Here is a 25,074-nt window from a genome sequence, read left to right on the forward strand (position 1 = left end):
AGCCAAAATTCGTCTGTCAACAAGTAATTAAAAATGGAAAAACACGAAAAGGGGTGCAACACGAGGAATTCCTAGAGGGTCGTCACCCATCCTAGTACTGCTCTCGCCCAAGCACGCTTAACTTCAGCCGAAAATCGTCTGTCAACAAGTAATTAAAAATAGAAAAACACGAAAAGTGGTGCATCACGAGGACATCCCAGGGGGTCACCCATCCTAGTACTGCTCTCGCCCAAGAATGCTTAACTTCGGAGTTCTGATGGGATCCGATGCATTAGTGCTGGTAAGATCGCACCCGACATTGAGTGGGATGTTTATTCTTACATCCCTCGAGTACGTGTGGAGCGGGCGGCGATGGACAACACGTGGCACTGCTCTCGCCCAATCAGAACCATGAAGTTAAGCGTTCTGGCGTGATGATAGAGATAGGAAGGGTGACCTCCTTGGGAAGTCCTCGTGTCGCGATCGTTTACGTAAATTATGGATAAAACAGTCAAAATAATTGTTTTTAATGAGTTAACCATCTCCGGAGTAATCTGCGTCATACTCTTCCGCACAGAACCGGCTCACGACAGTAAAAATCGCTAAATGTTCCCAGAAAATAGAAAAAAAAATAAGAAGAAAATAGAGAATGTAAAGCTATTATTATGCCTGGGATACGATAAAATGGAACCGGAATCGAATTTCAGACTTCCTAAACGGATTTCTCGAGGAAACGGAAGTTTAACATAAGCAAAAAATCGCAAATTAGAGGGTCTTAGGAGAAGGAATTCGGCTAAAATCTCGCCAGCTCATTGCGGAGTAATGAGTCTCGTTCGTTTGTCCGTTTACAATCAAATTAGTCTACAATTTTGTCCAAATCCGGCAGTGCCCGTGCTACGTTGATTTCACATGTCTTATCTGGTCCCGATCATGATTCAGATGATTTGAGCCAAAATCATCTGTCAACAAATAATCAAGAATAGAAAAACACGAAAAGGCGTGCAACACGAGGACTTCCCAAGGGTCACCCATCCTAGTACTGCACTCGCCCAACCACGCTTAACTTCGGAGTTCTGATGGGATCCGATGCATTAGTGCTGGTATGATCGCACCCAACGTTGAGTGGAATGTTTATTCTTATATCTCTCGAGTACGTGTGGAGCGGGCGGCGATGGACAACACGCGGCACTGCTCTCGTCCAATCAGAACCATGAAGTTAAGCGTTCTGACGCGATGGCAGAGTTAGGATGGGTGACTTCCCTGGCCAGTCCTTGTGTCACGACCGTTTACGTAAACTATGGATAAAACAGTCAAAATAATTGTTTTTAATGAGTTAACCGTCTCCGGAGTAATCTGCGTCATACTCTTCCGCACAGAACTAGCTCACGACAACAAAAATCGCTAAATGTTTCCAGAAGACATAAAAAAATAAGAAGAAGAAAATAACAAATGGAAATCTATTATTATGCTTGGGATACGATAAAATGGATCCGGAATAAAATTTCGAACTTCCTAAGCGGATTTCTCAAGGAAACGGAAGCTTAACAGAAGCGGAAAATCGCTAATTAGAGGGTCATAGAGAAGAAATTCGGCTAAAATCTCACCACTTCATTGCGGAGTAATGAGTCTCGTTCGTTTGCCCGTTTACAATCAAATTAGCCTACAATTTTGTTCAAATCCGGCAGTGCCCGAGCTACGTTGATTAGTGTTGGTATGATCGCAACCAACATTGAGTGGGAAGTTTATTCTTATATCCCTTGAGTAAGTGTGGAGCGGGCGGCGATGGACAACACGCGGCACTGCTCTCGCCCAATCAGAACCATGAAGTTAAGCGTTCTGGCGTGATGATAGAGATAGGAAGGGTGACCTCCTTGGGAAGTCCTCGTGTCGCGATCGTTTACGTAAATTATGGATAAAACAGTCAAAATAATTGTTTTTAATGAGTTAACCATCTCCGGAGTAATCTGCGTCATACTCTTCCGCACAGAACCGACTCACGACAGTAAAAATCGCTAAATGTTCCCAGAAAATAGAAAAAAATAAGAAGAAAATAGAGAATGTAAAGCTATTATTATGCCTGGGATACGATAAAATGGAACCGAAATCGAATTTCGAACTTCCTAAGCGGATTTCTCGAGGAAACGGAATCTTAACAGAAGCGGAAAATCGCAAATTAGAGAGTCTTAGAGAAGGAATTCTGCTAAAATCTCGCCAGCTCATTGCGGAGTAACGAGTCTCGTTCGGTTGCACGTTTACAATCTAATTAGCCTACAATTTTGTCCAAATCCGGCAGTGCCCGAGCTACGTTGATTTCACGTCTTATCTGGTCCGATCAAGATTCAGATAATTTGAGCCGAAAATCGTCTGTCAACAAGTAATCAAAAATAGAAAAACACGAAAAGGCGTGCAACACGAGGACTTCCCAAGGGGTCACCCATCCTAGTACTGTTCTCGCCTAAGCACTCTTAACTTCGTAGTTCTGATGGGATCCGGTGCATTAGTGCTGGTATGATCGCACCTGACATTGAGTGGAATGTTTATTCTTATATCCCTCGAGTACGTGTGGAGCGAGCGGCGATGGACCACACGCGGCACTGCTCTCGCCCAATTAGAACCATGAAGTTAAGCGTTCTGGCGCGATGGCAGAGCTAGGATGGGTGACCTTCCTGGGCAGTCCTCCTGTCGTGATCGTTTACGTAAATTATGGCCAAAACAGTCGAAATAATTGTTTTTAATGAGTTAACCGTCTCCGGAGTAATCTGTGTCATACCCTTCCGCACAGAACCGGCTCACGACAACAAAAATCGCTAAATGTTCCCATAAAATAATAAAAAAATAAGAAAAAGAAAATAGCGATCGTAAAGCTATTATTATGCCTGGAATACGATAAAATGGAATCGGAATATAATTTCGAACTTCCTAAGCGGATTTCTCGAGGAAACAGAAGCTTAACAGAAGCGAAAAATCGCAAATTAGAGGGTCTTAGAGAATGAATTCGGCTAAAATCTCGCCACCTTATTGCAAAGTAATGAGTCTCGTTAGTTTTCCCGTTTACAATCAAATTAGGCTACAATTTTGTCTAAATCCAGCAGTGCCTGAGCTACGTTGATTTCACATGTCTTATCTGTTCTCGATTGAGATTTGGATGATTTGAGCCGAAAATCGTATGTCAACAAGTAATCAAAAAAAGAAAAACACGAAAAGAGGTGCAACACGAGGACTTCCTAGGGGGTCACCCATCCTAGTACTGCTCTCGCCCAAGCACGTTTAACCTCGGAGATCTAATGGGATCTGGTGCATTAATGCTGGTATGATCGCACCTCACATTCAGTGGGATGTTTATTCTTATATCCCTCGAGTACGTGTGGAGCGGGCGGCAATGGACAACACGCGGCACTACTCTCGCCCAATCAGAACCATGAAGTTAAGCATTCTGGCGGGATCGCAGAGCTAGGATTGGTGACCTCCCTGGGCAGTCCTCGTGTCGCGACCGTTTACGTAAATTATGGCTAAAACAGTCGAAATAATTGTTTTTATTGAGTTAACCGCCTCCAGAGTAATCTGCGTCGTACCCTTCTGCACAGAACTGGCTCACGACAACAAAAATCGCTAAATGTTCCCAGAAAATAGAAAAAAAACTAAAAAGAAGAAAATAGCAAATGTAAAGCTATTATTATGCCTGAGATAAGATAAAATGGAACCAGAATCGAATTTCGAACTTCCTAAATAGATTTCTCGAGGAAACGGAAGCTTAACAGAAGCAGAAAATTGCAAATTAGAGGGTCTTAGAGAAGAAATTCGGATAAAATCTCGCCACCTCATTGCGGAGTAATGAGTCTTGTTCGTTTGCCTGTTTAAAATCAAATTTGCCTACAATTTTGTCCAAATCCGGCAGTGCTCGAGCTACGTTGATTTGACATGTCCTATCTGGTCCTGATCGAGATTCAGATGATTTGAGCCGAAAATCGTCTGTCGACAAGTAATCAAAAATAGAAAAACACGAAAAGGGGTGCAACACGAGGACTTCCCTGGGGGTCACCCATCCTAGTACTGTTCTCGCCCAAGCACGCTAAACTTGGAGTTTTGATGGGATCCGGTGCGTCAATGGTGGTATGATCGCACCCGACATTGAGTGGGATGTTTATTCTTATATCCCCCGAGTACGTGTGGAGCCGGCGGCGAAGGACAACACATGGCACTGCTCTCGCCCAATCAGAACCATGAAGTTAAGCGTTCTGGCGCGATGGCAGAGCTAGGATGGGTGACCTCCCTGGGAAGTCCTCGTGTCAAGACCGTTTACGTAAATTATGGATAAAATAGTCGAAATAATTATTTTTAATGAGTTAAAACCGGCTCACGACAACCAAAATCGCTAAATATTCACAGAAAATAGAAAAAAAATAAGAAGAAGAAAATAGCGTATGTAAAACTATTAATATGCCTTGGATAGGATAAAATGGAACTGGAATCGAATTTCGAACTTCCTAAGCGGATTTCTAGAGGAAACGGAAGCCTAACAGAAGCGGAGAATCGCAAATTAGAGGGTCTTAGAGAAGGAATTCGGCTAAAATCTCGCCAGCTCATTGCGGACACGCGGCACTGCTTTCGCCCAATCAGAACCATGAAGTTAAGCGTTCTGGCGCGATGGCATAACCATCTCCTGAGTAATCTGCGACATATCCTTCAGCACAGAACCGGCTCACGACAACAAAAATTGCTAAATGTTCCAAGAAAATAGAAAAAAAAAATAAGAAGAAGAAAATAGCGAATGTAAAGCTATTATTACTCCTAGGATACGATAAAATGGAACCGGAGTTGAATTTCAAACTTCCTATGCGGATTTCTCGAGGAAACGGAAGCTTAACAGAAGAGGATTATCTCAAATTAGATGGTCTTAGAGAAGGAATTCGACTAAAATCTCGCCAGCTCATTGCGGAGTAACGAGTCTCGTTCATTTGCCCGTTTACAATCAAATTAGGCTACAATTTTGTCCAAATCCGGGAGTGCTCGAGCTACGTTGATTTCACATGTCATATCTGGTCTCGATCGAGATTCAGATGATTTGAGCCGAAAATCGTCTGTCAACAAGTAATCCAAAATAGAAAAACACGAAAAGGGGTGCATCACGAGGACATCCTAGGGGGTCACCGATCCTAGTACTGCTCTCGCCAAAGCACGCTTAACTTCGGAGTTCTGATGGGATCCAGTGCATTACTGCTGGTATGATCGCATCCGACATTGAGTGGGATGTTTATTCTTATATCCCTCGAGTACGTGTGGAGCTGGCGGCGATGCACAACACGCGGCACTGCTCTCTCCTAATCAGAACCATGAAGTTAAGCGTTCTGGCGCGATTGCAGATCTATGATGGGTGACCTCCCTGGGCAAACCTTGTGTCGCGACCGTTTACGTACATTATGGATAAAACAGTCGAAATAATTGTTTTTAATGAGTTAACCGTCCCCGAAGTAATCTGCGTCATACCCTTCCGCACAGAACTGGCTCACGACAACAAAAATCGCTAAATGTTCCCAGAAAATAGAAAAAAAATAAGAAGAAGAAAATAGTAATTGTAAAGCTATTATTATGCCTAGGATACGATAAAATGGAACCGGAATCGAATTTCAAACTTCCTATGCGGATTTCTCGAGGAAACGGAAGCTTAACAGAAGCGGAAAATTGCAAATTAGAGGGTCTTAGAAAAGAATTCGGCTAAACTCTCGCCAGCTCATTGCGGAGTAATGAGTCTCGTTCGTTTGCCCGTTTACAATCTAATTAGGCTACAATTTTGTCCAAATCCGGCATGGCCCGAGCTACGTTGATTTCACATGTTTTATCTGGTCCTGATCGAGATTCAGATGATTTGAGCCGAAATTCGTCTATCAACAAGTAATTAAAAATGGAAAAACACGAAAAGGGGTGCAACACGAGGACTCTTTAGGGGGTCACCCATCCTAGTACCGCTCTCTCTCGCCTAAGCACGCTTAACTTCGGAGTTCTGATGGGATCCGGTGCATTAGTGCTGGTATGATCGCACCCAACATTGAGTGGGATGTTTATTATTATATCCCTCGAGTACGTGTAGAGCGAGCGGCAATGAACAACACGCGGCACTGCTCTCGCCCAATCAGAACCACGAAGTTAAGCGTTCTGGCGCGATGACAGAGCTAGGATGGGTGACCACCCTGGGCAAACCTTGTGTCGCGACCGTTTACGTAAATTATGGATAAAACAGTCGAAATAATTGTTTTTAATGAGTTAACCGTCCCCGAAGTAATCTGCGTCATACCCTTCCGCACAGAACCGGCTCACGACAACAAAAATCGTTAAATGTTCCCAGAAATTAGAAAAAAAATAAGAAGAAGAAAATAGTAATTGTAAAGCTATTATTATGCTTAGGATACGATAAAATGGAACCGGAATCGAATTTCAAACTTCCTATGCGGATTTCTCGAGGAAACGGAAGCTTAACAGAAGCGGAAAATTGCAAATTAGAGGGTCTTAGAAAAGAATTCGCCAAACTCTCGCCAGCTCATTGCGGAGTAAAAAGTCTCGTTCGTTTGCCAGTTTACAATCAAATTAGCCTACAATTTTTTCCAAATCCGACAATGCCCGAGCTACGTTGATTTCACATGTTTTAATTGGTCCCGATCGAGATTCAGATGATTTGAGCCGAAAATCGTTTGTCAACAAGTAATCAAAAATAGAAAAACACGAAAAGAGGTGCAACACGAGGACTTCCAAGGGGGTCAACCATCCTAGTACTGCTCCCGCCCAAGCACGCTTAACTTCGGAGTTTGATGGGATCCGGTGCATTAGTGCTGGTATGATCGCACTCGACATTGAGTGGGATGTTTATTCTTATATCCTTCGAGTACATGTGGAGCGGGCGGCGATGAACAACACGCGGCACTGCTCTCGCCCAATCAGAACCACGAAGTTAAGCGTTCTGGCGCGATGACAGAGCTAGGATGGGTGACCTCCCTGAGCAGTCCTTGTGTCGCGACCGTTTACACAAATTAAGGCAAAAACAATCGAAATAATTGTTTTTAATGAGTTAACCGTCTCCAGAGTGATCTGCATCATTGCGGACACGCGGCACTGCTTTCGCCCAATCAGAACCATGAAGTTAAGTGTTCTGGCGTGATGGCATAACCATCTCCTGAGTAATCTGCGTCATATCCTTCAGCACAGAACCGGCTCACGACAACAAAAATTGCTAAATGTTCCAAGAAATAGAAAAAAAAAATAAGAAGAAGAAAATAGCGAATGTAAAGCTATTATTACTCCTAGGATACGATAAAATGGAACCGGAGTTGAATTTCAAACTTCCTATGCGGATTTCTCGAGGAAACGGAAGCTTAACAGAAGCGGATTATCTCAAATTAGATGGTCTTAGAGAAGGAATTCGACTAAAATCTCGCCAGCTCATTGCGGAGTAATGCGTCTCCTTCGTTTGCCCGTTTACAATCTAATTAGGATACAATTTTGTCCGAATCCGGCAGTGCCTGAGTTACGTTGATTCCACATGTTTTATCTGGTCCTGATCGAGATTCAGATGATTTGAGCCGAAATTCGTCTATCAACAAGTAATTTAAAATAGAAAAACACGAAAAGGGATGCAACACGAGGACTTCCTAGGGGGTCACCCATCCTAGTACTGCTCTCGCTTAAGCACGCTTAACTCCAGCCGAAAATCGTCTGTCAACAAATAATCAAAAATAGAAAAACACTAAAAGGGGTGCATCACGAAGACATCCCAGGGGGTCACCCATCCTAGTACTGCTCTCGGCCAAGCACGCTTAACTTCGGATTTCTGATGGGATCCGGTGCTTTAGTGCTGGTATGATCGCACCCAACATTGGATAGGATGTATATTCTTATATCCCTCCAGTACGTGTGGAGCGGGCGGCGATGGACAACACGCGGCACTGCTCTCGCCCAATCAGAACCATGAAGTTAAGCGTTCTGGCGCGATGACAGAGCTAGGATGGGTGACCTCCCTGGGCATTCCTCGTGTCGCGACTGTTTACGTAAACTAAGGCTAAAACAGTCGAAATAATTGTTTTTAATGAGTTAACCGTCTCCGGAGTAATCTGCGTCATACCTTTCCGCACAGAACCGGCTCACGACAACAAAAATGGCTAAATGTTCCCAGAAAATAGAAAAAAAATAAGAAGAAGAAAATAGCGAATGTAAACCTATTATTATGCCTAGGATACGATAAATGGAACCGGAATCGAATTTCAAACTTCCTATGCGGATTTCTCGAATTTCAAACTTCCTATGCGGATTTGAGAAAGAATTCGGCTAAACTCTTGCCAGCTCATTGCGGAGTAATGTGTCTTGTTCGTTTGCCCGTTTACAATCTAATTAGGCTACAATTTTGTCCAATTTCCGGCTGTGCCCGAGCTACGTTGATTTCACATGTTTTATCTGGTCCTGATCGAGATTCAGATAATTTGAGCCGAAATTCGTCTATCAACAAGTAATTAAAAATGGAAAAACACGAAAAGGGGTGCAACACGAGGACTTCCTAGGGGGTCACCGATCCTAGTACTGCTCTCGCCCAAGCGCGCTTAACTTCAGCCGAAAATCGTCTGTCAACAAGTAATCAAAAATAGAAAAACACGAAAAAGGGTGAACACACTAGGGCTTCCCAGGGGGTCACCCATCCCATCCTAGTACTGCTCTCGCCCAAGCATGCTTAACTTCGGAGTTCTGATGGGATCCGGTGCATTAGTGCTGGTATGATCGCACCCGACATTGAGTGTGAGGTTTATTCTTATATCCTTCGAGTACATGTGGAGCAGGCGGCGATGGTCAACACGCGGCACTGCTCTCGCCCAATCAGAACCATGAAGTTAAGCGTTCTGGCGCGATGGTAGAGCTAGGATGGGTGACCTCCCTGGGCATTCCTCGTGTCGCGACCGTTTACGTAAATTAAGGCTAAAACAATCTAAATAATTGTTTTTAATGAGTTAACCGTCTCCAGAGTAATCTGCATCATACCCTTCTGCACAGAACCGGCTCACGACAACAAAAATCGCTAAATGTTCCCAGAAAATAGAAAAAAAAGAAGAAGAAAATAGCGAATGTAAAGCTATTATTATGCCTAGGATACGATAAAATGAAACTGGAATCGAATTTCAGACTTCCTAAATGGATTTCTCGAGGAAACGAAAGCTTAACAGAAGCGGAAAATCGCAAATTTGAGGGTCTTAGAGAAAGAATTCGGCTAAAATCTCGCCAGCTCATTGCGGAGTAATGAGTCTCGTTCGTTTGCCCGTTTACAATCAAATTAGGCTACAATTTTGTCCTAATCCGGCAGTGCCCGAGCTACGTTGATTTCACATGACTTATATGGTCCCGATCGAGATTCAGATGATTTGAGCCGTAAATCGTCTCTCAACAAGTAATCAAAAATAGAAAAACACGAAAAGGGGTGCAACACAAGGACATCCCAGGGGGTCCGGTGCATTAGTGCTGGTATGATCGCACCCAACATTGAGTGGGATGTTTATTCTTATATACCTCGAGTACGTGTGGCGCGGGCGGAGATGGACAACACGCGGCAATGCTCTCGCCCAATCAGAACCATGAAGTTAAGCGTTCTGGCGTGATGGCTGAGCTAGGAATGGTGACCTCCCTAGGAAGTCCTCATGTCGCGACCGTTTACATAAATTATGGATAAAACAGTCAAAATAATTGTTTTTAATGAGTTTTCCGTCTCCGGAGTAATCTGTGTCATACCCTTTCGCACAGAACCGACTCACGACAACAAAAATCACTAAATGTTCCCAGAAAATAGAAAAAAAATAAGAAGAAAAAAATAGCGAATGTGAAGCTAATATTATGCCTGGGATACGATAAAATGGAACCGGAATCGAATTAGCGGATTTCTCGAGGAAACGGAAGTTTAACAGAAGCGGAAAATCGCAAATTAGAGAGTCTTAGAGAAGGAATTCGGCTAGAATATCGCCAGCTCAATGCAAAGTAATTAGTCTCGTTCGTTTGCAACACGAAAAGGCATGCAACACGAGGACTTCGGGTCACCCATCCTAGTACTGCTCTCGCCGAAGCACGCTTAACTTCAGAGTTCTGATGGGATCCGGTGAATTAGTGCTGGTATGATCGCACCCGACATTGGGTGGAATGTTTATTCTTATATCCCTCGAGTACGTGTGGCGCGGGCGGCGATGGACAACACACGGCACTGCTCTCGCCCAATCAGAAAAATGAAGTTAAGCGTTCTGGCGTGATGGCAGAGCTATGAAGGGTGACCTCCCTTGGAAGTCCTCGTGTCGCGACCGTTTACGTAAATTATGGATAAAACAGTCAAAATAATTGTTTTTAATGAGTTAACCGTCTCCGGAGTAATCTGCGTCATACCCTTCCGCACAGAACCGACTCACGACAACCAAAATCGCTAAATGTTCCTAGAAAATAGAAAAAAAAAATAAGAAGAAGAAAATAGCGAATGTAAAGCTATAAATATGCCTGAGATACGATAAAATTGAACCGGAATCGAATTTCGAACTTCCTAAACAGATTTCTCGAGGAAACGGAAGCTTAACAGAAGCGGAAAATCGAAAATTAGAGAGTCTTAGAGAAGAAATTCTGCTAAAATCTCGCCAGCTCATTGCGGAGTAATGAGTCTCGTTCGTTTGCCCGTTTACAATCAAATTAGCCTACAATTTTGTCCAAATCCGGCGGTGCCCGAGCTACGTTGATTTCACATGTCTTATCTGGTCCCGATCAAGATTCAGATGATTTGAGACGAAAATCGTCTGTCAACAAATAATCAAAAATAGAAAAACACGAAAAGGCGTGCAACACGAGGACTTCCCAGGGGGTCACCAATCCTAGTACTGCTCTCGCCCAAGCACGCTTAACTTCGGAGTTTTGATGGGATCCGGTGCATTAGTGCTGGTATGATCGCACCCGACATTGAGTGGGATGTTTATTCTTATATCATTCGAGTACGTGTGGAGCGGAAGGCGATAAACAACACGCGGCACTTCTCTCGCCCAATCAGAACCATGAAGTTTAGCGTTATAGTACGATGGCAGAGCTAGGATGGGTGACCTCCCTGGGCATTCCTCGTGTCACGACCGTTTACGTAAATTAAGGCTAAAACTGTCGAAATAATCGTTTTTGATGAGTTAAATGTCTTTGGAGTAATCTGCATCATACCCTTCCGCACAGAACCGGCTCACGACAACAAAAATCGCTAAATTTTCCCAGAAAATAGAAAAAAAATAAGAAAAAAATAACGAATGTAAAGCTTTTATTATGGCTGGGATATGATAAAATGGAACCGGAATCGAATTTCGAACTTCCTAAGCGGATTTCTCGAGGAAACAGAAACTTGACAGAAGCTGAAAATCGCAAATTAGAGGGTCTTAGAGAAGGAATTCGGCTAAAATCTCGCCAGCTCATTGCGGAGTAATGAGTCTCGTTCGTTTGTCCGTTTACAATCATATTAGCCTTCAATTTTTCCCAAATCCAGCAGTTCCCGAGCTACGTTTATTTCACATGTCTTATCAGGTCTCGATCGAGATTCAGATGATTTAAGCCGAAAATCGTCTGTCAACAAGTAATCAAAAATAGAAAAACACGAAAAGGTGTGCAACACGAGGACTTCCCAAGGGGTAACCCATCCTAGTACTGCTCTCGCCCAAGCACGCTTAACTTCGGAGTTCTGATGGGATCCGATGCATTTGTGCTGGTATGATGGCACCCGACATTGAGTGGGATGTTTATTCTTATATCCTTCGAGTACGTGTAGAGCGGGCGACGATGGACAACACGCGGCACTGCTCTCGTCCAATCAGAACCATGAAGTTATGCGTTCTGGCACGATGGCAGAGCTAGGATGGGTGACCTCCCTAGGAAGTCCTCGTGTCGCGACCGTTTACATAAATTATGGATAAAACAGTCAAAATAATTGTTTTTAATGAGTTTACCGTCTCCGGAGTAATCTGTGTCATACCCTTTCGCACAGAACCGACTCACGACAACAAAAATCACTAAATGTTCCCAGAAAATAGAAAAAAATAAGAAGAAAAAAATAGCGAATGTAAAGCTATTATTATGCATGGGATACGATAAAATGGAACCGGAATCGAATTTCGAACTTCCTAAACGGATTTCTCGAGAAAACGGAAGCTAAACAGAAGAAAAAAATCGAAAATTAGAGAGTCTAAGAGAAGGAATTCTGCTAAAATCTCGCCAGCTCATTGCGGAGTAATGAGTCTCGTTCGTTTGCCCGTTTACAATCAAATTAGGCTACAATTTTGTCGAAATCCGGCAATGCCCGAGCTACGTTGATTTCACATGTCTTATCTGGTCCCGATCATGATTCAGATGATTTGAGCCGAAAATCGTCTGTCAACACATAATCAATGATAGAAAAACACGAAAAGACGTGCAACACCAGGACTTCCTGGGGGGTCACCCATCCAAGTAATGCTCTCGCCCAAGCTCGCTTAACTTCGGAGTTCTGATGGGATCCGGTGCATTAGTGCTGGTATGATCGCACCTAACATTGAGTGGATTGTTTATTCTTATATCCCTCGAGTACGTGTGGAGCGGGCGGCGATGGACAACACGCGGCACTGCTCTCGTCCAATCAGAACCATGAAGTTAAGCGTTCTGGCACGATGGCAGAGCTAGGATGGGTGACCTCCCTGGGCAGTCCTCGTGTCGCGACCGTTTAAGTAAATTATGGATAAAACAGTCAAAATAATTGTTTTTAATGAGTTAACCGTCTCCGGAGTAATCTGCGTCATATCCTTCCGCACAATACTGGCTCACGACAACAAAAATCGCTAAATGTTCCCAGAAAATATAAAAAAATAAGAAGAAAAAAATAGCGAATGGAAATCTATTATTATGCTTGGGATACGATAAAATGGAACTGGAATCGAATTTCGAACTTCCTAAGCGGATTTCTCAAGGAAACGGAAGCTTAACAGAAGCGGAAAATCGCAAATTAGAGGGTCATAGAGAAGGAATTCGGCTAAAATCTCACCACCTCATTGCGGAGTAATGAGTCTCGTTTGTTTGCCCGTTTACAATCAAATTAACTTACAATTTTGTCCAAATCCGGCAGTGCCCGAGCTACGTTGATTTCACATGTCTTATCTGGTCCCGATCAAGATTCAGATGATTTGAGCCGAAAATCATCTGGCAACAAGTAATCAAAAATAGAAAAACACGAAAAGGTGTGCAACACGAGGACTTCCCAGGGGGTCACCCATTCTAGTACTGCTCTCGCCCAAGCACGATTAACTTTGAAGTTCTGATGGGATCCGGTGCATTAGTGCTGGTATGATCGCACCCGACATTGAGTGGAATGTTTATTCTTATATCCCTCGAGTACGTGTGGCGCGGGCGGCGATGGACAACACGCGGCACTGCTCTCGCCCAATCAGAACCATGAAGTTAAACGTTCTGGCGTGATGGCAGAGCTAGGAAGGGTGACCTCCCTGGGAAGTCCTCGTGTCGCGACCGTTTACGTAAATTATGGATAAAACAGTCAAAATAATTGTTTTTAATGAGTTAATCGTCTCCGGAGTAATCTGCGTCATACCCTTCCACACAGAACCGACTCACGACAACAAGAATCGCTAAATGTTCCCAGAAAATAGAAAAAAAATAAGAAGAAGAAAATAGCGAATGTAAAGCTATTAATATGCTTGAGATACAATAAAATGGAATCGGAATCGAATTTCGAACTTCCTAAACGGATTTCTCGAGAAAACGGAAGCTAAACAGAAGAAAAAAATCGAAAATTAGAGAGTCTAAGAGAAGGAATTCTGCTAAAATCTCGCCAGCTCATTGCGGAGTAATGAGTCTCGTTCGTTTGCCCGTTTACAATCAAATTAGGCTACAATTTTGTCCAAATCCGGCAATGCCCGAGCTACGTTGATTTCACATGTCTTATCTGGTCCTGATCATGATTCAGATGATTTGAGCCGAAAATCGTCTGTCAACAAATAATCAAAAATAGCAAAACACGAAAAGACGTGCAACACCAGGACTTCCCAGGGGGTCGGGTCACCCATCCCAGTAATGCTCTCGCCCAAGCTCGCTTAACTTCGGAGTTCTGATGGGATCCGGTGCATTAGTGCTGGTATGATCGCACCTAACATTGAGTGGATTGTTTATTCTTATATCCCTCGAGTACGTGTGGAGCGGGCGGCGATGGACAACACGCGGCACTGCTCTCGTCCAATCAGAACCATGAAGTTAAGCGTTCTGGCGCGATGGCAGAGCTAGGATGGGTGACTTCCCTGGGCAGTCCTTGTGTCGCGACCGTTTACGTAAATTATGGATAAAACAGTCGAAATAATTGTTTTTAATGAGTTAACCGTCTCCGGAGTAATCTGCGTCATACCCTTCCGCACAGAACCGGCTCACGACAACAAAAGTCGCTAAATGTTCCCAGAAAATAGAAAAAAATAAGAAGAAGAAAATAGCGAATGTTAAGTTATTATTATGCTTGGGATACGATAAAATGGAACCATAATCGAATTTTGAGCTTCCTAAACAAATTTCTAGAGAAAACGGAAGCTTAACAGAAGCGGAAAATCGCAAATTAGAGGGTCTTAGAGAAGAAATTTGGCTAAAATATCGCCACCTCATTGCGGAGTAATGAGTCTCGTTCGTTTGCCCGTTTACAATCAAATTAGCCTACAATTTTGTCCAAATATTGCAGTGCCCGAGCTACGTTGATTTCACATGTCTTATCTGGTTCCGATAGAGATTCAGATGATTTGAACCGAAAATCTTCTGTCAACAAGTAATCAAAAATAGAAAAAAACGAAAAGGGGTGCAACACGAGGACTTCCTAGGGGGTCACCCATCCTAGTACTGCTCTCGCCCAAGCACGTTTAACCTCGGAGATCTAATGGGATCCGGTGCATTAGTGCTGGTATGATCGCACCTCACATTGAGTGGGATGTTTATTCTTATATCCTTCGAGTACGTGTGGAGCGGGCGGCGATGGACAACACGCGGCACTGCTATCGTCCAATCAGAACCATGAAGTTAAGCGTTCTGGCGCGATGGCAGAGCTAGGATGGGTGACCTCCCTGGGAAGACCTCGTGTCGCGACCGTTTACATAAATTATGGATAAAACTTTCGAAATAATTGTATTTAATGAGTTAACCGTCTCCGGAGTAATCTGCGTCATACCCTTCCGCACAGAATCAGCTCACGACAACAAAAATCGCTAAATGTTCACAGAAAATAGGAAAAAAATAAGAAGAAGAAAATAGCGAATGTAAAGCTTTTATTATGCCTGGGATACGATAAAGTGGAACCGAAATCGAATTTCGAACTTCCTAATCGGATTTCTCGAGGAAACGGAAGGTTAACAGAAGTGGAAAATCGCAAATTAGAGGGTCTTAGAGAAGGAATTTGGTTAAAATCTCGCAAGCTCATTGCGGAGTTATGAGTCTCATTCGTTTGCCCGTTTACAATCAAATTAGGCTACAATTTTGTCCGAATCCGGCAGTGCCCGAGCTACGTTGATTTCACATTTCTTATCAGGTCCCGATAGAGATTCAGATTATTTAAGCCAAAAATCGTCTGTAAACAAGTAATCAAAAATAGAAAAACACGAAAAGGGGTGCAACACAAGGAGTTCCCTGGGGGTCACCTATCCTAGTACTGGTCTCGCCCAAGCACGCTTAACTTCGGAGTTCTGTTGGGATCCGGTGCATTAGTGCTGGTATGATCGCACCCCACATTGAGTGGGATTTTTATTCTTATATGCCTCGCGTACGTGTGGAGCGGGCGGAGATGGACAACACGCGGCACTGCTCTCGCCCAATCAGAACCATGAAGTTAAGCATTCTGCGCGATGGCAGAGCTAGGATGGGTGACCTCCTTGGGAAGACCTCGTGTCGCGACCGTTTACATAAATTATGGATAAAACATTCGAAATAATTGTTTTTAATGAGTTAACCGTCTCTGGAGTAATCTGCGTCATACCCTTCCGCACAGAACCGGCTCACGACAACAAAAATCGCTAAGTATTCCCATAAAATAGAAATAAATAAGAAGAGGAAAATAGCGAATATAAAGCTATTATTATGCCTAGGATAAAATAAAATGGAACCGGAATCAATTTCAGACTTCCTAAGCGGATTTCTCGAGGAAACGAAAGCTTAACAGAAGCGGAAAATCGCAAATTAGAGGGTTTTAGAGAAGAAATTCGGCTAAAATCTCGCCAGCTCATTGCGGAGTAAAAAGTCTCGTTCGTTTGCCTGTTTACAATCAAATTAGGCTACAATTTTGTCCGAATCCGGCAGTGCCCGAGCTACGTTGATTTCACATTTCTTATCAGGTCCCGATAGAGATTCAGATTATTTGAGCCAAAAATCGTCTGTAAACAAGTAATCAAAAATAGAAAAACACGAAAAGGGGTGCAACACAAGGAGTTCCCTGGGGGTCACCTATCCTAGTACTGGTCTCGCCCAAGCACGCTTAACTTCGGAGTTCTGTTGGGATCCGGTGCATTAGTGCTGGTATGATCGCACCCCACATTGAGTGGGATTTTTATTCTTATATGCCTCGCGTACGTGTGGAGCGGGCGGAGATGGACAACACGCGGCACTGCTCTCGCCCAATCAGAACCATGAAGTTAAGCATTCTGCGCGATGGCAGAGCTAGGATGGGTGACCTCCTTGGGAAGACCTCGTGTCGCGACCGTTTACATAAATTATGGATAAAACATTCGAAATAATTGTTTTTAATGAGTTAACCGTCTCTGGAGTAATCTGCGTCATACCCTTCCGCACAGAACCGGCTCACGACAACAAAAATCGCTAAGTATTCCCATAAAATAGAAATAAATAAGAAGAGGAAAATAGCGAATATAAAGCTATTATTATGCCTAGGATAAAATAAAATGGAACCGGAATCAATTTCAGACTTCCTAAGCGGATTTCTCGAGGAAACGAAAGCTTAACAGAAGCGGAAAATCGCAAATTAGAGGGTTTTAGAGAAGAAATTCGGCTAAAATCTCGCCAGCTCATTGCGGAGTAAAAAGTCTCGTTCGTTTGCCTGTTTACAATCAAATTAGGCTACAATTTTGTCCAAATCCGGCAATGTTCGAGCTACGTTGATTTCACATGTCTTATATGGTCCTGATCGAAATTCAAGTGATTTGAGCCGAAAATCATCTGTCAACAAGTAATCAAAAATAGAAAAACACGAAAAGGGGTGCAACACGAGGACTTCCAAGGACGCTTAACTTCGGAGTTCTGATGGGATCCGGTGCATTAGTGCTAGTATGATCGCACCAGAGATTGAGTTGAATGTTCATTCTTATATCCCTCGAGTACGTGTGGAACGGGCGGCGATGGACAACACGCGGCACTGCTCTCGCCCAATCAGAACCATGAAGTTAAGTGTTCTGGCGCGATGGCAGAGCTAGGATGGGTGACCTCCCGTGGAAGTCCTCGGTTCGTGACCGTTTACGTAAATTATGGATAAAACAGTCGACATAATTGTTTTTAATTAGTTAACTTTCTCCGGAGTAATCTGGGTCATACTCTTCGGCACAGAACCGGCTCACGACAACAAAAATCGCTTAATGTTCCCAGAAAATAGGAAAAAAATAAGAAGAAGAAAATAGCGAATGTAAAGCTTTTCTTATGCATGGGTTGCGATAAAGTGGAACCGAAATCGAATTTCGAACTTCCTAAGCGGATTTCTCGAGGAAACGGAAGGTTAACAGAAGTGGAAAATCGCAAATTAGAGGGTCTTAGAGAAGAAATTTGGTTAAAATCTCGCAAGCTCATTGCGGAGTAATGAGTCTCGTTCGTTTGCCCGTTTACAATCAAATTAGACTACAATTTTGTCCCAATCCGGCAGTGCCCGAGCTACGTTGATTTCACATGTCTTATCAGGTCCCGATCGAGATTCATATGATTTGAGCCGAAAATCGTCTGTCAACATGTAATCAAAAATAGAAAAACACGAAAAAGGGTGCAACACGAGAACTTCCCAGGGGGTCACCCACCCTAGTACTGCTCTCGTTCAAGCACACTTAACTTCGAAGTTCTGATGGGATCCGGTGCATTAATGCTGGTATGATCGTACCCGACATTGAGTGGGATGTTTATTCTTATATCCCTCGAGTACGTGTGGAGCGGGCGGCGATGGACAACACGCGGCACTGCTCTCGCCCAATCAGAACCATGAAGTTAAGCATTCTGGCGCAATGACAGAGCTAGGATTGGTGACCTCCCTGGGAAGACCTCGTGTCACGACCGTTTATATAAATTATGGATAAAAAATTCGAAATAATAGTTTTTAATGAGTTACCCGTCTCCGGAGTAATCTGGGTCATACCCTTCCGCACAGAACCGGCTCACGACAACAAAAATCGCTAAATGTTCCCAGAAAATAGGAAAAAAATAAAAAAAAGAAAATAGCGAATGTAAAGCTTTTATTATGTCTGGGATACGATAAAGCGGAACCGAAATCGAATTTCGAACTTCCTAAGCGAATGTCTCGAGGAAACAGAAGTTAACAGAAGCGGAAAATCGCAAATTAGAGGGCCTTAGAGAAGGAATTCGGCTAAAATCTCGTCAGCTCATTGCGGAGGAATGAGTCTCGTTCGTTTGCCCGTTTACAATCAAATTAGGCTACAATTTTGTCCAAATCCGGCAGTGTCCGAGCTACGTTGATTTCACATGTCTTATCTAGTCCCGATCGAGATTCAGATTATTTGAGCCGAAAATCGTTTGTCACCAAGTAATCAAAAATAGAAAAACACGAAAAGGGATGCAACACGAGTACTTCCAAGGGGTCACCCATTCTAGTACTGCTCTCGCCCAAGCACGCTTAACTTCGGAGTTCTGATAAGATCCGGTGCATTAGTGCTGGTATGATCGCACCCGACATTGAGTGGAAAGTTTATTCTTTTATCCCTTGAGTACGTAGGAGCGGGCGGCGATGGACAACACTCGGCACTGCTCTCGCCCAATAAGAACCATGAAGTTAAGCGTTCTAGCGCGATGGAAGAGCTAGGATGGGTGACACTCCCTGTTAAATCCTCGTGTCGCGATCGTTTACGTACATTATGGCTAAAACAGTCGAAATATTTGTTTTTAATGAGTTAACCGTCTCCGGAGTAATATTTGTCATACCCTTTCGCACAGAACCGGCTCACGACAACAAAAATCGCTAAATGTTCCCAGAAAATAGAAAAAAATTAAGAAGAAGAAAATAGCGAATGTAAAGCTATTATTATGCCTGGGATACGATAAAATGAAACCGGAATCGAATTTCGAACTTTCTAAGCGGATTTCTCGAGGAAACGGAAGCCTGACAGAAGCTGAAAATCTCAAATTAGAGGGTCTTAGAGAAGGAATTAGGCTAAAATCTCGCCACCTCGTTTCGGAGTAAAGAGTCTCGTTCGTTTGCCCGTTTACAATTAAATTAGCCTACAATTTTGTCCAAATCCGGCAGTGCCCGAGCTACGTTGATTTCACATGTCTTATCAGGTCCCGATCGAGATTCAGAAGATTTGAGCCGAAAATCGTCTGTCAACAAGTAATCAAAAATAGAAAAACACGAAAAGGGGTGCAACACGAGTACTTCCAAGGGGTCACCCATTCTAGTACTGCTCTCGCCCAAGCACGCTTAACTTCGGAGTTCTGATAAGATCCGGTGCATTAGTGCTGGTATGATCGCACCCGACATTGAGTGGGAAGTTTATTCTCATATCCATTGAGTACGTAGGAGCGGGCGGCGATGGACAACACTCGGCACTGCTCTCGCCCAATAAGAACTATGAAGTTAAGCGTTCTAGCGCGATGGAAGAGCTAGGATGGGTGACACTCCCTGTTAAATCCTCGTGTCGCGATCGTTTACGTACATTATGGCTAAAACAGTCGAAATATTTGTTTTTAATGAGTTAACCGTCTCCGGAGTAATATTTGTCATACCCTTTCGCACAGAACCGGCTCACAACAACAAAAATCGCTAAATGTTCCCAGAAAATAGAAAAAAAATTAAGAAGAAGAAAATAGCGAATGTAAAGCTATTATTATGCCTGGGATACGATAAAATGAATCCAGAATCGAATTTCGAACTTTCTAAGCGGATTTCTCGAGGAAACGGAAGCCTGACAGAAGCTGAAAATCTCAAATTAGAGGGTCTTAGAGAAGGAATTAGGCTAAAATCTCGCCACCTCGTTTCGGAGTAAAGAGTCTCGTTCGTTTGCCCGTTTACAATTAAATTAGCCTACAATTTTGTCCAAATCCGGCAGTGCCCGAGCTACGTTGATTTCACATGTCTTATCAGGTCCCGATCAAGATTCAGATGATTTGAGCCGAAAATCGTCTGTCAACAAGTAATCAAAAATAGAAAAACACGAAAAGGGGTGCAACACGAGTACTTCCAAGGGGTCACCCATTCTAGTACTGCTCTCGCCCAAGCACGCTTAACTTCGGAGTTCTGATAAGATCCGGTGCATTAGTGCTGGTATGATCGCACCCGACATTGAGTGGGAAGTTTATTCTTATAACCCTTGAGTACGTAGGAGCGGGCGGCGATGGACAACACTCGGCACTGCTCTCGCCCAATAAGAACCATGAAGTTAAGCGTTCTAGCGCGATGGAAGAGCTAGGATGGGTGACACTCCCTGGTAAATCCTCGTGTCGCGATCGTTTACATAAATTATGGCTAAAACAGTCGAAATATTTGTTTTTAATGAGTTAACCGTCTCCAGAGTAATCTGCATCATACCCTTTCGCACAGAACCGGCTCACGACAACAAAAATCGCTAAATGTTCCCAGAAAAAAGAAAAAAATAAGAAGAAGAAAATAGCGAATGTAAAGCTATTATTATGCCTGAGATAAGATAAAATGGAACCGGAATCGAATTTCGAACTTCCTAAGCGGATTTCTCGAGGAAACAGAAGCCTAACAGAAGCCTAACAGAAGCTGAAAATCTCAAATTAGAGGGTCTTAGAGAAGGAATTAGGCTAAAATCTCGCCACCTCGTTTCGGAGTGTTGAGTCTCGTTCGTTTGCCCGTTTACAATCAAATTAGCCTACAATTTTGTCTAAATCCGGCAGTGCCCGATCTACGTTGATTTCACATGTCTTATCTGGTCCCGATCGAGATTCAGATGATTTGAGCCGAAAATCGTCAGTCAACAAGTAATCAAAAATAGAAAAACACGAAAATGGGTGCAAAACGAGGACTTCCAAGGGGGTCACCCATCCTAGTACTGCTCTCGCCCAAGCACGCTTAACTTCGGAATTCTGATGGGATCCGGTGCATTAGTGCTGGTATGATCGCGCCCGACATTGAATGAGATGTTTATTCTTATATCCCTCGAGTACGTGTGGAGCGGGCGGCGATGGACAACACGCGGCACTGCTCTCGCTCAATCAGAACAATGAAGTTAAGCGTTCTGGCGCGATGAAAGAGCTAGGATGGGTGACCTCCCTGGGAAGTTCTCGTGTCGCGATCGTTTACTTAAATTATGGCTAAAATAGTCGAAATAATTGTTTTTAATTAGTTAATCGTCTCCGGAGTAATCTGCGTCATACCCTTCCGCACAGAACCGGCTCACGACAACAAAAATCGCTAAATGTTCCCAGAAAATAGAAAAAAATAAGAATGTCTTATTTGGTCCCGATCGAGATTCAGATGATTTGAGCCGAAAATCGTCTGTCAACAAGTAATCAAAAATAGAAAAACACGAAAAGGGGTGCAACACGAGGACTTCTTAATGGGTCACTCATCCTAGTACTGCTGTCGCCCAAGCACGCTTAATTCGGAGTTCTGATGGGATCAAGTGCATTAGTGCTGGTATAATCGCACTCGAAATTCAGTGGGATTGTTATTCTTATATCTCTCGAGTACATGTGGAGCGAACGGCGATGGACAACAAATGGCACTTCTCTCGCCCAATCAGAACCATGAAGTTAAGCGTTCTAGCACGATGGCAGACCTAGGATGGGTGGACTCTCTCGAAAGTCCTCGTGACGCGACCGTTTACGTAAATTATGGATAAAACAATCGAAATAATTGTTTTTATTGAGTTAACCGTCTCCGGAGTAATTTACGTCATACCCTTCCGCACATAACCGGCTTACGGCAACAAAAATTGTTAAATGTTCCCAGAAAATAGAAAAAAATTAAGAATAAGAAAATAACGATTGTAAAGCTATTATTATGCCGTAGATAAGATAAAATGGAACCGGAATCGAATTTCGAACTTCCTAAGCAGATTTCTCGAGGAAACGGAAGCTTAACAGAAGCGGAACAATCAAATTTGGTTACAATTTTGTCAAAATCCGGCAGTGCCCGAGCTACGTTGATTTCACATGTCTTATCTGGTCCCGATCGAGATTCAGATGATTTGAGCCGAAAATCGTCTGTCAACAAGTAATCAAAAATAGAAAAACACGAAAAGGGGTGCAACACGAGGACTTCCCAGGTGGTAACCCATCCTAGTACAGCTCTCGCCCAAGCACGCTTAACTTCGGAGTTCTAATGCGATCCGGTGCATTACTGCTGGTATGACCGCACCTGACATTGAGTGGGATATTTATTCTTATATCCATCGAGTACGTAGGAGCAGGCGGCGATGGACAACACTCGGCACTGCTCTCGCCCAATCAGAACCATGAAGTTAAGCGTTGTGGCGCGATGGAAGAGCTAGGATGGGTGACACTCCCTGGTAAATCCTCGTGTCGCGATCATTTACGTAAATTATGGCTAAAATAGTCGAAATATTTGTTTTAATGAGTTAACCGTCTCCGGAGTAATCTGCGTCATACCCTTCCGCATAAAACCGGCTCACGACAACAAAAATTGCTAAATGTTCCCAGAAAATAGAAAAAAAATTAAGAAGAAGAAAATAGCGAATGTAAAGCTATTATTATGCATAGGATATGATAAAATGAAACAGGAATCGAATTTCGGACTTCCTAAGCGGATTTCTCGAGGAAACAGAAGCTTAACAGAAGCGGAAAATCGCAAATTAGAGGGTCTTAGAGAAGGAATTCGGCTAAAATCTCGTCAGCTCATTGCAGAGTAATGAGTCTCGTTCGTTTGCCCGTTTACAATCAAATTATCCTACAATTTTGTCCAAATCCGGCAGTGCCCGAGTTACGTTGATTTTCCATGTCTTATATGGTCCCGTTCGAGATTCAGATGATTTGAGCCGAAAATTTTCTGTCAACAAGTAATCAAAAATAGAAAAACACGAAAAGGGGTGCAACACGAGGACTTCCCAGGGGGTCACCCATCCTAGTACGGCTCTCGCCCAAGCACGCTTAACTTCGGTGTTCTGATGGGATCCGGTGCATTAGTGCTTTTATGATCACACCTTACATTGTGTAGGATGTTTATTCTTATATACCTCGAGTACGTGTGGAGCGGACGGCGATGGACAACACGCGGCACTGCTCTCGTCCAATCAGAACCATGAAGTTAGCGTTCTGGTGCGATAGCAGAGCTAGGATGGGTGACCTCCCTATGAAGTCCTCGTGTCGCGACCATTTACGTAAATTATAGATAAAACAGTCGAAAATTGTTTTTAATGAGTTAACCGTCTCCGGAGTAATCAGCGTCATACCCTTCCGCACAGTACCGGCTCACGACAACAAAAATCGCAAAATGTTCCCAGAATTATAGAAAAAAAAATAAGAATAAGAAAACAGCGAATGTAAAGCCATTATTAAGCCTGAGATACGATAAAATGGAACCAGAATCGAATTTCAAACTTCCTTAGAGGATTTCTCGAGGAAACGGAATCTTAACAGAAGCGAAAAATCGCAAATTAGAGTGTCTTGGAGAAGAAATTCGGCTAAAATCTCGTCAGCTCATCGCGGAGTAATGAGTCTCGTTCGTTTGCCCGTTTACAATCAAATTAGGCTACAATTTTGTACAAATCCGGCAGTGCCCGAGCTACGTCGATTTCACATGTCTTATCTGGTCCCGATCGAGATTCAGATGATTTGAGCCAAAAATCGTATGTCAACAAGAAACCAAAAATATAAAAACACGAAAAGGGGTGCAACACGAGGACTTCCCAGGGGGTCACCCATCCTAGTACTGCTCTCGCCCAAGCATGCTTAACTTCGGAGTTCTGATGGGATTTTTATTCTTATATCCCTCGAGTACGTGTGGAGCAGGCGGCGATGGACAACACGCGGTACTGCTCTCGCCCAATAAGAACCATGAAGTTAAGCGTTCTGGCGCGATGACAGAGCTAGGATTGGTGACCTCCCTGGGCAGTCCTCGTGTCGCGACCGCTTACGTAAATTATGGCTAAAACATTCGAAATAATTGTTTTTAATGAGTTAACCGTTTCCGGAGTAATCTTCGTCAAATCCCTCTGCACAGAACCGGCTCACGACAATAAAAACCGCTAAATGTTCCCAGAAAATAGAAAAAAAATAAGTAGAAGAAAATAGCGAATGTAAAGCTATTATTATGCTTGGTATACGATAAAATGGAACCGAAATCGAATTTCAAACTTCCTAAGAAGATTTCTCGAGGAAACGAAAGATTAACAAAAGCGGAAAATCGCAAATTAGAGGGTCTTAGAGAAGGAATTCGTCTAAAATCTTGCCACCTCGTTGCGGAGTAATGAGGCTCGTTCGTTTGCCCGTTTACAATCAAATTAGCCTACAATTTTGTTAAAATCCGGCAGTGCCCGTACTACGTTGATTTCACATGTCTTATCCGGTCTCGATCAAGATTCAGATGATTTGAGCCTAAAATTGTCCGTCAACATGTAATCAAAAATAAAAAAACACGAAAAGGGGTGCAACACGAGGACTTCTTAGGGGGTCATCCATCCTAGTACTTCTCTCGCCCAGGCACGCTTAACTTGGTAGTTCTGATGGGATCCGGTGCATTAGTGCTGGTATGATCGTACCAGACATTGAATGGGATGTTTATTCTTATATCCCTCGAGTACGTGTGGACCGGGCTGCGATGGACAACACGCGGCACTTCTCTCGCCCAATCAGAACCATGAAGTTAAGCGTTCTGGCGCGATGGCAGAGCTAGGATGGGTGACCTCCCTGGGCAATCCTCGT

The 25,074-nt window shown here is 43.4% G+C and overlaps 22 non-coding genes and 6 pseudogenes across 22 annotated transcripts; all 28 read right to left on the minus strand.

Annotated features, from left to right (window-relative positions):
* Window positions 1-175: 175 nt before the first annotated feature.
* Window positions 176-294, minus strand: LOC142510411 (5S ribosomal RNA). Its single transcript, XR_012808522.1, has one exon. It is a non-coding gene; the product is annotated as a 5S ribosomal RNA (ribosomal RNA).
* A 681-nt stretch (window positions 295-975) lies between these two features.
* Window positions 976-1,093, minus strand: LOC142507388 (5S ribosomal RNA). The gene has a single exon (XR_012805647.1). It is a non-coding gene; the product is annotated as a 5S ribosomal RNA (ribosomal RNA).
* A 1,287-nt stretch (window positions 1,094-2,380) lies between these two features.
* Window positions 2,381-2,499, minus strand: LOC142506514 (5S ribosomal RNA). Its single transcript, XR_012804803.1, has one exon. It is a non-coding gene; the product is annotated as a 5S ribosomal RNA (ribosomal RNA).
* Window positions 2,500-3,182: 683 nt separating this feature from the next.
* LOC142516504 (5S ribosomal RNA) lies at window positions 3,183-3,301 on the minus strand. The gene has a single exon (XR_012812295.1). It is a non-coding gene; the product is annotated as a 5S ribosomal RNA (ribosomal RNA).
* A 684-nt stretch (window positions 3,302-3,985) lies between these two features.
* LOC142511602 (5S ribosomal RNA) lies at window positions 3,986-4,103 on the minus strand (annotated as a pseudogene).
* Window positions 4,104-5,094: 991 nt separating this feature from the next.
* On the minus strand, window positions 5,095-5,213 carry LOC142511885 (5S ribosomal RNA; annotated as a pseudogene).
* A 682-nt stretch (window positions 5,214-5,895) lies between these two features.
* Window positions 5,896-6,018, minus strand: LOC142510146 (5S ribosomal RNA). Its single transcript, XR_012808276.1, has one exon. It is a non-coding gene; the product is annotated as a 5S ribosomal RNA (ribosomal RNA).
* Window positions 6,019-6,699: 681 nt separating this feature from the next.
* Window positions 6,700-6,817, minus strand: LOC142508233 (5S ribosomal RNA). The gene has a single exon (XR_012806458.1). It is a non-coding gene; the product is annotated as a 5S ribosomal RNA (ribosomal RNA).
* A 900-nt stretch (window positions 6,818-7,717) lies between these two features.
* On the minus strand, window positions 7,718-7,836 carry LOC142507529 (5S ribosomal RNA). Its single transcript, XR_012805784.1, has one exon. It is a non-coding gene; the product is annotated as a 5S ribosomal RNA (ribosomal RNA).
* A 780-nt stretch (window positions 7,837-8,616) lies between these two features.
* Window positions 8,617-8,741, minus strand: LOC142511441 (5S ribosomal RNA; annotated as a pseudogene).
* A 1,266-nt stretch (window positions 8,742-10,007) lies between these two features.
* Window positions 10,008-10,121, minus strand: LOC142511304 (5S ribosomal RNA; annotated as a pseudogene).
* A 685-nt stretch (window positions 10,122-10,806) lies between these two features.
* On the minus strand, window positions 10,807-10,925 carry LOC142515909 (5S ribosomal RNA). The gene has a single exon (XR_012811731.1). It is a non-coding gene; the product is annotated as a 5S ribosomal RNA (ribosomal RNA).
* Window positions 10,926-11,605: 680 nt separating this feature from the next.
* LOC142516666 (5S ribosomal RNA) lies at window positions 11,606-11,724 on the minus strand. The gene has a single exon (XR_012812449.1). It is a non-coding gene; the product is annotated as a 5S ribosomal RNA (ribosomal RNA).
* Window positions 11,725-12,406: 682 nt separating this feature from the next.
* On the minus strand, window positions 12,407-12,525 carry LOC142508030 (5S ribosomal RNA). Its single transcript, XR_012806264.1, has one exon. It is a non-coding gene; the product is annotated as a 5S ribosomal RNA (ribosomal RNA).
* Window positions 12,526-13,207: 682 nt separating this feature from the next.
* Window positions 13,208-13,326, minus strand: LOC142515919 (5S ribosomal RNA). Its single transcript, XR_012811740.1, has one exon. It is a non-coding gene; the product is annotated as a 5S ribosomal RNA (ribosomal RNA).
* Window positions 13,327-14,009: 683 nt separating this feature from the next.
* Window positions 14,010-14,133, minus strand: LOC142510576 (5S ribosomal RNA; annotated as a pseudogene).
* A 682-nt stretch (window positions 14,134-14,815) lies between these two features.
* LOC142515398 (5S ribosomal RNA) lies at window positions 14,816-14,934 on the minus strand. The gene has a single exon (XR_012811246.1). It is a non-coding gene; the product is annotated as a 5S ribosomal RNA (ribosomal RNA).
* Window positions 14,935-15,617: 683 nt separating this feature from the next.
* LOC142516013 (5S ribosomal RNA) lies at window positions 15,618-15,736 on the minus strand. The gene has a single exon (XR_012811830.1). It is a non-coding gene; the product is annotated as a 5S ribosomal RNA (ribosomal RNA).
* A 680-nt stretch (window positions 15,737-16,416) lies between these two features.
* Window positions 16,417-16,535, minus strand: LOC142516014 (5S ribosomal RNA). The gene has a single exon (XR_012811831.1). It is a non-coding gene; the product is annotated as a 5S ribosomal RNA (ribosomal RNA).
* A 1,448-nt stretch (window positions 16,536-17,983) lies between these two features.
* Window positions 17,984-18,102, minus strand: LOC142507310 (5S ribosomal RNA). The gene has a single exon (XR_012805570.1). It is a non-coding gene; the product is annotated as a 5S ribosomal RNA (ribosomal RNA).
* A 682-nt stretch (window positions 18,103-18,784) lies between these two features.
* LOC142517544 (5S ribosomal RNA) lies at window positions 18,785-18,902 on the minus strand. The gene has a single exon (XR_012813285.1). It is a non-coding gene; the product is annotated as a 5S ribosomal RNA (ribosomal RNA).
* Window positions 18,903-19,585: 683 nt separating this feature from the next.
* On the minus strand, window positions 19,586-19,703 carry LOC142516748 (5S ribosomal RNA). Its single transcript, XR_012812527.1, has one exon. It is a non-coding gene; the product is annotated as a 5S ribosomal RNA (ribosomal RNA).
* Window positions 19,704-20,387: 684 nt separating this feature from the next.
* LOC142516750 (5S ribosomal RNA) lies at window positions 20,388-20,505 on the minus strand. The gene has a single exon (XR_012812529.1). It is a non-coding gene; the product is annotated as a 5S ribosomal RNA (ribosomal RNA).
* Window positions 20,506-21,198: 693 nt separating this feature from the next.
* Window positions 21,199-21,317, minus strand: LOC142515918 (5S ribosomal RNA). The gene has a single exon (XR_012811739.1). It is a non-coding gene; the product is annotated as a 5S ribosomal RNA (ribosomal RNA).
* Window positions 21,318-21,725: 408 nt separating this feature from the next.
* Window positions 21,726-21,843, minus strand: LOC142512496 (5S ribosomal RNA; annotated as a pseudogene).
* A 592-nt stretch (window positions 21,844-22,435) lies between these two features.
* Window positions 22,436-22,554, minus strand: LOC142506505 (5S ribosomal RNA). The gene has a single exon (XR_012804794.1). It is a non-coding gene; the product is annotated as a 5S ribosomal RNA (ribosomal RNA).
* Window positions 22,555-23,237: 683 nt separating this feature from the next.
* On the minus strand, window positions 23,238-23,356 carry LOC142509437 (5S ribosomal RNA). Its single transcript, XR_012807611.1, has one exon. It is a non-coding gene; the product is annotated as a 5S ribosomal RNA (ribosomal RNA).
* A 1,438-nt stretch (window positions 23,357-24,794) lies between these two features.
* Window positions 24,795-24,913, minus strand: LOC142509988 (5S ribosomal RNA). The gene has a single exon (XR_012808130.1). It is a non-coding gene; the product is annotated as a 5S ribosomal RNA (ribosomal RNA).
* Between the last annotated feature and the right edge of the window lie 161 nt (window positions 24,914-25,074).

This window comes from Primulina tabacum, chromosome 10, assembly GCF_025594145.1.
Source record: "Primulina tabacum isolate GXHZ01 chromosome 10, ASM2559414v2, whole genome shotgun sequence".
Lineage (NCBI taxonomy): Eukaryota > Viridiplantae > Streptophyta > Magnoliopsida > Lamiales > Gesneriaceae > Primulina > Primulina tabacum.